Consider the following 14,581-nt stretch of genomic DNA (forward strand, 5'->3'; position numbering starts at 1 on the left):
TTGTCCGTCCTGTTACAGTACCAGAGCTGACACACACTCTGCTGCCGACACTCAACATCTTTGCCTAAACACTTGTACAACCCTCACGTGTTACACGTTATTGTAGCACGTGATTGGTTTGTTGTGTCAGTGAAGCACATCACAGTTCAAAGAGGTCTAAGAGGCATTATCAGTCATTAACATATTAAAACACACTGAGTCGTGTTTAAGTGATTTTGAGTATTTAACAGCATTTAAAGTGACCAATAATAAAAAGGTTTTTGTAGCAGTGAAACACGACTGAGACCACACGAGCTCGTCACATATCAGAGGGCTCATTTCACATTAAAAGAAGTAAATCGTTTCATCATATCTGGACATTAGCTGAATAATTCTCACACTGACCTTTAAAACTGGTGTAAACACTGATCTGTGTCATCACTGTTACTCTAGCTAAAACAAATGCTGTGCACTTCAACAGGCAGTTACTTGTACATATTGATTATATGATGAGAAATAAATAATTGTTCAGATTTATTTGTTACAAAACAGTAACAGGATTGAGTTTGTTTGTCCCCCAGTCAAACCTGAATAAAACATCAGAAATAGAATATGAGGTATGGGAGAAACGTACTGTCATTGAACTGTTGGCATCAAAGATCAGAGACGATGCAGCTTCCTGTAAATCAACTCAAATCTGGAATGCACCATTATTTTGCAAAGGTTTACAGGGTTGACGTGAAATCAGGGGACACAGATAAACTGACAAATATTTATATGAAATAATATATATTTTTACCAAAATCTCTGTTTAACAATAAGATCAGATTTAAAACATGTCAACGTCAACATTTGAACACTTTGCCAACATTTTACAAAGTCCTGCTGAAATACAACAATCAGAGCGAAGGACAAAAACATCATCAGCATAAAGGTCATTTTAATCATTTAAAATAATATTTAATTGACTTTAATTTGATGTCATATTGAGGACAGAAGACACAGTAATGTTATATTATTAAATCACATTATTGTTTGTTGTTATAGTGATTTTATGACTCGTTATTTTGTGGGGACGCAAAAGGCAGGCTAGCGTTAGCTAGCAAACTAACGTTAGCGCTTGGCGGTACCAAATCATTACAGACCCAACAAACATCACCGACGGCTTCTGTTCAACAACAGAACTGACCTTGTTGTCTCCAGCTGCCATGTCAAATGTTGAGAAGATGGCACCTGTTGAGGGTGAGAAGTGTCCGTCGCTCCACACTCAGCTTTTAGACCTGTTTGAGCGCCCCAGTACTTCACTGCGTCTTCCTGGACTGTGCAGTATGAACGCACCTAAAGTATGAAGTGTTAAGTCCAGAGATCTGAGACACACTGACTGACTCTATACTATACTTCCTGTTCACACCCTCCAAAGCACCATGGGATCTGTAGTTCCAAAATGTAGACCATGATTATCTACTGACTGATATTTCTGACTGTGTGCGTTATTTAGTTTTTGAGATATGATCATTTTTATAAGCAGAGTAAAAAGGTGGTGGACAAACACATGTCGCTGCTCCATCTGCTGGTGATGTTTTGGGACGCCGCGACCAACGCCAGGATGTCAACAAAAGCACGTGGTTAGGTTCAGAGAACAACATCATGGTTTGGCTCAACATTCATACAGGAAGTGAGCAGCAGGCTCCTGGGTGAAAGTCCAGGGTTTGTTGGACCCATCGACCTCCCGCCCTACAGGGACTTTTCTGCTCCTTATATCACAGTATTTGAACCTCACATCGTCCAGCGGTGTATCGTAAGACCGAAACAGGTGCTGTCCGGATACGTTACTAACTGACGCCGCCCGATGGTGAATCATTCTGCTGCGACAGGTGCCGTCCGGCCGACTGGCAGTGTGTCAAAACACCATGAAAAGTTCCGTCTGACCAGGTTACAAACTGATGCCGCCTGGCACGGTGTCATACCGCCGCCAGGTGGCTATTGGCATCGGTGTCTGACGCCAAAATAACTGACTGAAGTGGCGGTATTTGACGACTTCAGGAGGAGAAGAGGCTGGATGGACGCTGGATGGATGCTTCATCATGCTGTCTGCTGAGAAAAGGATGAATCTTATTTTAGATCGATTTAAACAGCATCATGGAAACGGCGATCTGCAGCCGTCCTCAGGATGTCTGTTTTTAAAGGGTTAAATGTGATCAACAAAAAAAATCTCTCTGAATTAAGTTTTTTTTGGGGGGATTTAAACTTTTTAATATTCAGATTATAAACCTAATAATCTGAGATCAGACGTTGTGGCCGTTGTCAGGTTTTGTTGTATTAAAGTTGAACTCCAGGTCAAATGTAAATCCCACCAGTTCAATTTCACCGTTTGCAGCGATGCTGCAACCGAACGGACACAAAGAGCTGCAGCTGGAGAAGAGGCAGAAGATGGATGATGGGGGGGGTGGAGGGTGGAGGAGGGTGGGGGGCCCCTATAAACAAGCAGCTGCTGCAGAAAGAAATGAAAATCATATCAGCTTCAAAGGCATAAAAGCAAAACTTTGGAAACAAAGATGAAAGATAAAAACTATCAAAAATACACAGAGCATAATTACAGAGTGTGTGTGTCACATTGTGTGTGTTTGTGTGTCACATTGTGTGTGTTTGTGTGTCACGTTGTGTGTGTTTGTGCGTTCCATGAGTGTGTTGATGCACGGCGTTCTTCGTGCCGTGAGAAGTCTTATCAGCGCAGGACGACTCATACGAGCGTCCTGTCTTGTTAAAGGGACATGACAGTGCCGGTCTGATCTCTATCAGCTCGCTGCTCTCTGATCTCTCAGATCCACTATGTTTGAAGGAAAGTTCAGCAGCTCGCAGGAAAATCAGGATATTTTTATGACTCAAACGTTGATAAGAAGTTTAACAGCCAGAGAGTCATTCAGAGAGTTCAGACTTCTTTAAAGGATATTTTCTCCGTCCCACCAGATTTATCTTTAATGTTTTTATGTTTGTTTTTACTGAACATTTTTAAAACATTTCAACACATAAAACAGAAGGTGACGATTGTTCCTCTTTTAATCACCTCTGAAAACAGAAGAGAGACATTGTACAGATTCAGATGTTGAATATGCAGTTATGACGACAGTTTACTGTTTGTAGTCAAACTCCTGTTGTGTGAACGTGCGGCTCTTTCTCGTTCCAAAGTCGTCAAACATTCATCAGTTACGTCAGGTGTCGGTGGGCACATGGTGTCGGTTCATAACACGGCACCTAGCACGGGATTCTTGGCTACAGAAAGATATGTTTCAACTGCCGAAAAGACACGTTTCAACTGTCGAAAAGACACGTTTCAACTGCCAAAAAGACACGTTAAAACTGCCAAAAAGACACATTTAACCTGCCAAAAAGACACATTTCAAATGCCAAAAAGACACTTTTCAACTGCCAAAAAGACACGATAAAACTGCCAAAAAGACACGTTTCAAATGCCAAAAAGACGCATTTCAACTGCCAAAAAGACATTTTAAAACTGCCAAAAAGACATGTTAAAACTGCCAAAAAGACATGTTTCAACTGCCAAAAAAACACGTTTCAACCGCCAAAACAGACACATTTCAACTGCCAAAAACACACGTTTCAACTGCCAAAAAGACACATTTCAACTGCCAAAAAGACACGTTTCAACTGCCAAAAAAAGACACATTTCAACTGCTAAAAAGACACGTTTCAACTGCTAAAAAGACACGTTTCAACTGCCAAAAAGACACGTTTCAACTGCCAAAAAGACGCATTTCAAATGCCAAAAAGACACATTTCAACTGCAAAAAAGACAAATTTCAACCGCCAAAAAGACACATTTCAACTGCCAAAAGGACACATTTCAAATGCCAAAAAGACAATTTTCAACTGCAAAAAAGACAAATTTCAACCGCCAAAAAGACACATTTCAACTGCCAAAAAGACAAATTTCAACTGCAAAAAAGACAAATTTCAACCGCCAAAAAGACACATTTCAACTGCCAAAAAGACGCTTTACAAATGCCAAAAAGACACGTTTCAACCGCCAAAAAGACACGTTAAAACTGCCAAAAAGATACATTTCAACCGCCAAAAACACACGTTAAAACTGCCAAAAAGACACATTTCAACTGCCAAAAAGACACATTAAAACTGCCAAAAAGATACATTTCAACCGCCAAAAACACACGTTAAAACTGCCCAAAAGACAAATTTAAACTGCCAAAAAGACACGTTAAAACTGCCAAAAAGACACGTTTCAAATGCCAAAAAGACACGTTTCAACCACCAAAAAGACACGGTAAAACTGCCAAAAAGACACGTTTCAACTGCCAAAAAGACACATTAAAACTGCCAAAAAGACACGTTTAAACTGCCAAAAAGACACATTTCAACTGCAAAAACACACGTTAAAACTGCCAAAAAGACAAATTTAAACTGCCAAAAAGACACGTTAAAACTGCCAAAAAGACACGTTTCAACTGACAAAAAGACACATTTCAACTGCCAAAAAGACGCATTTCAACTGCCAAAAAGACACGTTTCAAATGCCAAAAAGACGCATTTCAACTGCCAAAAAGACATGTTAAAACTGCCAAAAAGACACGTTTCAACTGCAGAAAAGACATGTTAAAACTGCCAAATAGACACGTTTCAACTGCCAAAAAACACGTTTCAACTGACAAAAAAACACGTTTCAACTGCCAAAAAGACACATTAAAACTGCCAAAAAGACACATTTCAACTGCCAAAAAGACGCGTTTCAACTGCCAAAAAGACATGTTTCAACTGCCAAAAAGACACATTTCAACTGCTAAAAAGACACGTTTCAACTGCCAAAAAGACACGTTTCAACTGCCAAAAAGACATATTTCAAATGCCAAAAAGGCGCATTTCAACTGCCAAAAAGACACGTTTCAACTGCCAAAAAGACACATTTCAACTGCCAAAAAGACAAATTTCAACCACCAAAAAGACACGTTAAAACTTCCAAAAAGACACATTTCAACTGGCAAAAAGACACATTTCAACTGCCAAAAAGACGCATTTTAACTGCCAAGAAGACACGTTTCAATCGCCAAAAAGACACCTTTCAAATACCAAAAAGACACATTTCAACTGCCGAAACGACACGTTTCAACTGCCGAAAAGACACGTTTCAACTGCCAAAAAGACACGTTAAAACTGCCAAAAAGACACATTTCAACTGCCAAAAAGACGCATTTCAACTAACAAAAAGACATGTTAAAACTGCCAAAAAGACACGTTAAAACTGCCATAAAGACACGTTTCAACCGCCAAAAAGACACGTTAAAACTGCCAAATAGACACCTTTCAACTGCCAAAAAGACACGTTTCAACTGCCAAAAAGACACATTTCAACTGCCAAAAAGACACGTTTCAACTGCCAAAAAGACACGTTAAAACTGCCAAAAAGACACATTTCAACTGCCAAAAAGACGCATTTCAACTAACAAAAAGACATGTTAAAACTGCCAAAAAGACACGTTAAAACTGCCAAAAAGACACGTTAAAACTGCCATAAAGACACGTTTCAACCGCCAAAAAGACACGTTAAAACTGCCAAATAGACACCTTTCAACTGCCAAAAAGACACGTTTCAACTGCCAAAAAGACACATTTCAACTGCCAAAAAGACACGTTTCAACTGCCAAAAAGACACGTTAAAACTGCCAAAAAGACGCTTTTCAATTGCCAAAAAGACACGTTTCAAATGCCAAAAAGACGCATTTCAACTGCAGAAAAGACACGTTTCAACTGCCAAAAAGACACATTTCAACCGCCAAAAAGACACATTTCAACTGCCAAAAAGACACATTTCAACTGCCAAAAAGACACGTTTCAATTGCCAAAAAGACATGTTTCAACTGCCAAAAAGACATGTTAAAACTGCCAAAAAGACGCTTTTCAAATGCCAAAAAGACGCATTTCAACTGCAGAAAAGACACGTTTCAACTGCCAAAAAGACACATTTCAACCGCCAAAAAGACACATTTCAACTGCCAAAAAGACACATTTCAACTGCCAAAAAGACGCGTTTCAATTGCCAAAAAGACACATTTCAACTGCCAAAAAGACACATTTCAACTGCCAAAAAGACACATTTCAACTGCCAAAAAGACACATTTCAAATGCCAAAAAGACGCATTTCAACTGCCAAAAAGACATGTTAAAACTGCAAAAAAGACATGTTAAAACTGCCAAAAAGACGCGTTTCAACTGCCAAAAAGACATTTTAAAACTGCCAAAAAAACATGTTAAAACTGCCAAAAAGACGCGTTTCAACTGCCAAAAAGACATGTTAAAACTGCCAAAAAGACGCGTTTCAACTGCCAAAAAGACATGTTAAAACTCCCAAAAAGATATGATAAAAGTGCCAAAAAGACGCATTTCAAATGCCAAAAAGACATTTTAAAACTGCCAAAAAAACATGTTAAAACTGCCAAAAAGACAGGTTTCAACTGCCAAAAACACACGTTTCAACTGCCAAAAAGACACGTTTCAACTTCCAAAAAGACACGTTTCAACTGCTAAAAAGACGCATTTCAATTGCCAAAAAGACGCGTTTCAACTGCCAAAAAGACATGTTTCAACTGCCAAAAAGACGCATTTCTGCTGCCAAAAAGACATTTTAAAACTGCCAAAAAGACATGTTAAAACTGCCAAAAAGACACCTTTTAACTGCCAAAAAGAGACGTTTCAACTGTCAAAAAGACACGTTTCAACTGCCAAAAAGACACATTTCAACTGCCAAAAAGACACGTTTCAACTGCCAAAAAGACACGTTAAAACTGCCAAAAAGACGCTTTTCAATTGCCAAAAAGACACGTTTCAACTGCCAAAAAGACATTTTAAAACTGCCAAAAAAACATGTTAAAACTGCCAAAAAGACAGGTTTCAACTGCCAAAAACACACGTTTCAACTGCCGAAAAGACACGTTTCAATTGCCAAAAAGACACATTTCAACTGCCAAAAAGACACGTTTCAACTTCCAAAAAGACACGTTTCAACTGCTAAAAAGACGCATTTCAATTGCCAAAAAGACACGTTTCAACTGCCAAAAAGACATGTTTCAACTGCCAAAAAGACGCATTTCAACTGCCAAAAAGACATTTTAAAACTGCCAAAAAGACATGTTAAAACTGCCAAAAAGACACCTTTTAACTGCCAAATAGACACGTTTCAACTGTCAAAAAGACACGTTTCAACTGCCAAAAAGACACATTTCAACTGCCAAAAAGACGCATTTCAACTGCCAAAAAGACATTTTAAAACTGCCAAAAAGACATGTTAAAACTGCCAAAAAGATACCTTTTAACTGCCAAATAAACACGTTTCAACTGTCAAAAACACGCGTTTCAACTGCCAAAAAGACACATTTCAACTGCCAAAAAGACACGTTTCAACTGCCAAAAAGATGTGTTTCAACTGCCAAAAAGACACATTTCAACTGCCAAAAAGACGCGTTTCAACTGCCAAAAAGACGCATTTCAACTGCCGAAAAGACACATTTCAACTGCCGAAAAGACACGTTTCAACTGCCGAAAAGACACATTTCAACTGCCGGAAAGACCCGTTTCAACTGCCAAAAAGACAAATTTCAACCGCCAAAAAGACACGTTAAAACTTCCAAAAAGACACATTTCAACTGCCAAAAAGACAAATTTCAACCGCCAAAAAGACACGTTAAAACTTCCAAAAAGACACATTTCAACTGGCAAAAAGACACATTTCAACTGCCAAAAAGACACGTTTCAACTGCTGAAAAGACATGTTTCAACTGCCAAAAAGACACGTTTCAACTGCCAAAAAGACGCGTTTCAACTGCCATAAAGACACATTTCAACTGCCAAAAAGACGCGTTTCAACTGCCAAAAAGACACGTTTCAACTGCCAAAAAGACGCATTTCAACTGCCAAAAAGACGCGTTTCAACTGCCAAAAAGATGCATTTCAACTGCCAAAAAGACACGTTTCAACTGCCAAAAAGACATGTTTCAAATGCCAAAAAGACGCATTTCAACTGCCAAAAAGACACGTTTCAACTGCCGAAAAGATGCGTTTCAACTGCCAAAAAGACGCGTTTCAACTGCCAAAAAGACATGTTTCAACTGCCGAAAAGATGCGTTTCAACTGCCAAAAAGACACGTTTCAACTGCCGAAAAGATGCGTTTCAACTGCCAAAAAGACGCGTTTCAACTGCCGAAAAGACACGTTTCAACTGCCAAAAAGACCCAATAACGTCCCAGTGTCCTCAAACGAGTATTTCCTAATCAACTGCGTCTTTTCTGGTTCCTGTTGATAATATTGGTCAATTTTGTTGCCGTATCTAAGTACATACCTTATTAATCATAAATAAACAATAATAAAGTCTCAACCATAACAAGTCATCAGGTTTTAGACTTCATCCACTTTTGTGTCGGGACTAGCTGTAGATTGACTCGGCAGAGATGGCTGCCATCTTGTTTTTACCTGGTGCAGCAAACCCAGAATATAACGTCCTCCAATGTGGACGCAGCGTCTGATGATGAGAGTTCATCCAGAGGGAAACATGAAGGATGAACCACATTTCACCACAAGCCATCCCATAATAGTTGTTGAGAAACGTCACCTGCGGTTGTTTATTTGGATCCAAACCAGTCGTACCTGTTGCCTTTTAATCTGTTGTCTATCTGTTCTCTCCATCCGTCCGTCCCCATCCTTTATCTCTTCATCATCTCCTCATCATCTCTTCATCATCTCGCTGTCAGGACTCGTACAAACATCACGTAGGCATGATGACTGTCATGGCCGCCCGCCAGCAGCAACATGCTGGTGTCTTTGATGTCTCTACAAAATAATCTGCTGCTGTGGAACAAGAGACGAGCCGCAACGCTGCTGACGCTAACATAAACTAGCAGAGAGCAACATGGGCAACACAGGCAACACCAACAATGCAGGCAACAGAGAGCAACACAAACAATGCAGAACAATGGCAGAAAGAACAAAAAAATAATTATCAAAAGCGAAAACAGGAGCAGTTGTAGATAAACAGAGACACAGGTCTGTCTGTCTGTCTGTCTGTCTGTCCTCACCTGGACAGGTAGACTCTTGCAGACAGTTGTGGTTCATTAAGAGGACAAAGTGTTGACAGACGGACGAGCAGCACACTCACCAACCTAACACGCTTTTCATTAACATTATCAGACGGACTGGGACCAGGATTGAACGACAGTAACCAGGTCAGATATCAGGACCAAGACCAGGTCCAGGACCAGGACCAGGACCAGGACCAGGTCTGTAAGGTATTGGGTCAGGTGCAGGATCAGCTCTCAGCCCACAGGACCAGTGTGAGGTCTGTGAGTGTTTCCTGTGTGCAGGGAGCCACAGCTGTTTCTTCTTCTGCTGTTTTGACAGAACAGGAAGTGTTTGTGGTTGAGTGACGAAGAATGAAGTTTATCTTTAAAGAGACGAGAACCAGACTGACGGGACAAGTCTGGACCTGAGGACAAGAGACAGTCACTGCACTGCAGAGAGACCATCAGATAATGTGGGAGTCACAGCCATGAACCAAAACCTTCATCACCTCCACAAAGGGTTAATAAAGGGTTATTAACGGGTATTAAAGGGCTAGTGAAGGGGTATTAAATTGTTAAAAAAGGGATTATTAAAGGCTAATAAAGGGTTAGCCTTTAATAATCTTTAATTAAACCTTTAATACCAATTTGTTAACCCTTCGTTTGCCCTCTAATAACTCTCTATTAGCATTTTAATAACCGTTAATTAACCCTTTATCAACTCGGTGGGCCTGTTGGTAAGGGTCCCTTACTGGAAGGGAGGGGCCGGTTGGTCAGGGTCCTTTACCGGAGGGGAGGGGCCGGTTGGTCAGGGTCCTTTACTGGAAGGGAGGGGCCGGTTGGTCAGGGTCCCTTACTGGAAGGGAGGGGCCTGTTGGTCAGGGTCCTTTACTGGAAGGGAGGGGCCGGTTGGTCAGGGTCCTTTACTGGAAGGGAGGGGCCGGTTGGTCAGGGTCCTTTACCGGAGGGGAGGGGCCGGTTGGTCAGGGTCCTTTACCGGAGGGGAGGGGCCGGTTGGTCAGGGTCCTTTACTGGAAGGGAGGGGCCTGTTGGTCAGGGTCCTTTACTGGAAGGGAGGGGGCTAGAGCATCACCATGCACGTGTTCTTCTTCTTCTTCTTCTTCTGTGGTAAAAACATGACGTGGTTTAATTCTGCAGAAGAAGAAACGGGTTTCATTTGGTTTCAGAAACAAACAGATTAAAAGATGTAATCCAGACTCAGTAAACAGAGACGGAAACATTTCAGAGATTAGGCTGAAGAGGACACACACCTACACACACACACACACACACACACACACACACTCACACACAGGTGAGACGGGCAGGTAAAGTTTACCTCAAGATAAAATATAAACGATCATGTGTGTTGTTTCTGCAGTAAAAAAATTTTTGTATGTGTGTGAGCAGGTTCAGGTGTGTGTCACCTGCAGACAGAGTGTGAAGCCGTCACATGATGGATGCTGTGTCTCTGTCCTCGTCACTGATCCACAGCAGGAATGTCAGCTACGCTAACACTGTGTCACACACTCTCACACACTCACACACACACACACACACACACACACACACACACACACACCTCTGATCACATGACTGTCCTCACCTCATTAGTGACTCGTGTTTACACTCCACACCGTGGCAACAAAATTTTAAACACAACACCTTTTTTTTGTTTCCATTTTTCACAGGTTAAAGATGTCAGATGATCCATCTACCTGACAGGTGAGTCTGATTAAACATCATCATCATCATCATCATCATCATCAAAGTCGGGCCGTCGGTGAGCGTCTGTCGCCCTAGTTTTTGCGGTGTGTCCCGCACCGTCGGCACTTAAGCGTCGGCAGCTTTCCGGCCGATTGAGCATGTTGAATCGGTGGCGGAGCTTGTCGGTGAGAGAGATCACTCTGATTGGCTGTTCAGGTTTTATTTCCTCGCCCCTGTAGCGAGTGAATCTGCCTGTAGTGAAACCGGGGCTAACCGGTGCTTCCTCCTCAGGCTCCACTTCACTCAGCTGCCCCACAGACCCGCTGCTTCTTCACACTTTAACCTGAATAACAAACCGGAGCTAGCTGGGAGCGGCTAGCGGAGCGTTAGCCGCAGCATGACCGGAGGGAAGCACAGCCAGTTAGCCTCCGCTAGTCTCTGAGCTAGCCCCGGCTCTCCGTTTGGATCCAACCGGAGCACCGAGCCCTGGTTTGTTATTCAGGTTAAAGTGGGAAGAAGCAGCGGGTTTATCGGGCAGCTGAGTGAAGTGGAGCCTGCGGAGGAAACACCGGGACCGTCTGGATGTAATAGTCCGTGGAGGTGCTGCGGATGTAGTCCGTGTAGTGTGTTCAAATGCAACTGACACAGGGCGACGTGAGGCGACGTGAGGCGACGTAGACGACGCAACAGTTGGCTTTCATCGCCACTAGTTCTTTGATGTCGGTTTGGTGTGTCCGCACCTTAAGAGATGCAGGCTCCGTCCAGTTACAGTCCTCAGGTGGTCAACAGTGGCTTCAACAGCAGTGTCAGGCGGGGTGAGCGTGCTCTGGGTGTCACTGGGAACATGTTTCGACTGGATGAATCAAATGAATTCAAAGAAACAGACTTTATGATTTTGACTTTGAGCGGTGGAGTTTCTGTGAAGCCAAAACACACATTATACCAGCCCGTCCTCACACATGATATCCTCCACATCTCCACCCCACGAATGATGACACCTCCTTTTTTTTTTAAAGATAAAATATTTTTGGGGGCATTTTTGCCTTTAATGGACAAGACAGCCAAGTGTGAAGGGGGAGAGAGAGAGGGAGAGACGTGCAGCAAAGGGCAACAGGCTGGGGTTGAACCCGGGCCGCTGCGGCAACAGCCTTTTACATGGGGCGCCTGCTCTACCACTAAGCCACTGACGCCCTGATGTCACCTCCTTAACGCACGGTTACATAATCAACGTAAAGTCACAGAGGTCAGGTTTAGGGAAAGATGTGGTGAGGACGAACCTCAAAATGTTCACACGGATTTGAACACGTGACCCATCCACCCTGACAAGGACTGCTTCCTTGTTTACTGCTGTCAGCTTATTGGTCACGTGATTACAGCCTTTAAAAATACATGGGATATATGGGAATTTGGTTGCGTTGCTTTTTGTAGGAAAACAAATGAAATATTGTCTGAATAAACATGGCGTCATGAAAAAGATTTCAAACACAAATCAGCTTCATCAGAACTCACAAAGTTCACAAACAGCTGCCCTATACTGGACACGCTTTCCCCTCACATACAACATGCTAACATTATTAGCACAAGCCTATGGCATTTTATATTGTATAAATTAGCCTAGTGGCTAGTCGAGTTGTTTCTACTCAGGATAACTTCTGTGATTTAGTTTCCTCCACAGGTCTGTACAGGTATATTATATATATGATCAGCTGACTGTCTGTGTTGGTGTTGTTGGGTTTAATGAGCCGATGAAAACACACACACACACACACACACACACACACACACACAGGTAACCTGAGAGCGTCACACACACCTGGACACTCACCTGTAGCTGTTAGCTGTAAACACAGAAACACATCCGTCACTTTCTCCTTCAGTGTGAACACAACTACACGTCACCTCGACTGCACACGCACTGACTCTACTGCAGCATGTGTCAGCACATGTATGTAGCACCACAGTATGTCTGTTATTTAATTTCCTGTTCATTTTCTAAAAAGCATAAGTGACAGATGAAAGAGTGAAGGTGTTTGTCGTCACAGTGCAGCCTGATGTAGCATCATCATGTTAGACACTGTAAGCAGCTCTCAGTCACAGTCAGATAATCAATAATAAATGATGATGATAGATGAATCCACCTGGCAGGATATAAACTGATCAACACACCTGTCATTAGCCACAGTCAGTGGGAATAATAACATGTGTTCTGTGTTGCACCTCTCCTTTAAATCATCACTTGTGTCGTGAACTCTTTGACTCTGATAAATGTGTCGTCTGCCGTCAGACCTGAAAGGGACTGGGAGGAGGAGGAGGAGGAGGAGGAGGAGGAGGAGGAGGACGGGAGCAGCTGGGGTTTAAGCACTGAGACAAAAAGAGAAAGCCTCGGGAGGACGGAGGGAGTGTGGAGGAGCTGAGAGATGAAAGCAGAGAAAGTCAAGTACACAAGACGCAGCTGTCCACATACTTGTGGCCACGTACTTCAGGTACTTTGATCAGGTGTCCACATACTTAGAGTGGCTGTCCGTGTACTTTTGGCCATGCAGAGTACGTTAACAGAGCGCGCACACAGACACACACACAAACACAAACTGCACACACGTTTTGTTGATTTTAAACTCCAGACAAATGCATGCTGACGTCACAGTGACGTCACTGTGACGAGTGTGAGTTTTCTCTCTGGGGTGTAGTTGAGGAGAGTCGCAGCTCCCCTGTCAAATAAGTACAGACATAAAATCAAAAATCAAAAATCAATAAATCAATCAATGGATCAATCAATGGATCAATCAATGGATCAATCAATCATGACAGTTTGAAGAAGCAGAGAAACAAACAGAAACATGTTTTTGCCTCCCCGACTGCCGCTGCTGCACTCTGCTTGGCCCGCTGGTACCCGTCAGCTGCCTCCGGAGACCCACAGACCAACCATGCCCTGTAGGCCTCCTTCTTCAGCCTGACGGCTCCCCTCACCTCTGGTGTCCACCAGCGGGTTTGGGGGTTACCGCCGCGACTGGCCCCCGCGGCCTTGTGCCCACAGCTCGCAACCACCGCCTCGCAATGGCAGAGCGGAACAAGGCCCATTCGGACTCAATGTCCCCCTCTGCCCTCGGGACGCGGTCAAAGCTCTCCCGGAGGTGGGAGTTGAAATCATCTGGACAGGTTCTTCCGCCAGGCGCTCCCAGCAGACCCTCACTGTTCGTTTGGGCCTGCCAGGTCTGCGCAGCGTCTTCCCCCACCATCTGATCCAACTCACCACCAGGTGGTGATCAGTTGACAGCTCTGCTCCTCTCTTCACCCGAGTGTCCAGAACATATGGCCGCAGGTCAAATGATACGACTACAAAGTCGATCATTGACCTGCGACCTAGGCTGTCCTGGTGCCACGTGCACCGATGGACATCCTTATGTTTGAACATGGTGTTAGTTATGGCCAAACTGCAACCCGCACAGAAGTCCAATAACTGAACACCACTCGGGTTCAGATTGGGCAGGCCGTTCCTCCCAATCACGCCCCTCCAGGTCCTGCAGTCATTGCCCACGTGAGCGTTGAAGTCCCCCAGCAGAACAATGGAGTCCCCGGTCGGGGCACTGTCCAGCACCCGTCCCAGGGACTCCAAAAAGGGCGGGTACTCTGAACTGCTGTTCGGCGCATAAGCACAGACAACAGTCGGGACCCGTTCCCCGACCCGAAGGCGCAGGGACGCAACCCTTTCGTCTACTGGGGTAAACCCCAACGTACAGGCAGAGAGTCTGGGGGCTATCAGAAAGCCCACCCCGGCCCTCCGCCTCTCACCCGGAGCAACTCCAGCGAAGGAGAGAGTC

This window comes from Epinephelus lanceolatus, chromosome 20, assembly GCF_041903045.1.
Source record: "Epinephelus lanceolatus isolate andai-2023 chromosome 20, ASM4190304v1, whole genome shotgun sequence".
NCBI lineage: Eukaryota > Metazoa > Chordata > Actinopteri > Perciformes > Serranidae > Epinephelus > Epinephelus lanceolatus.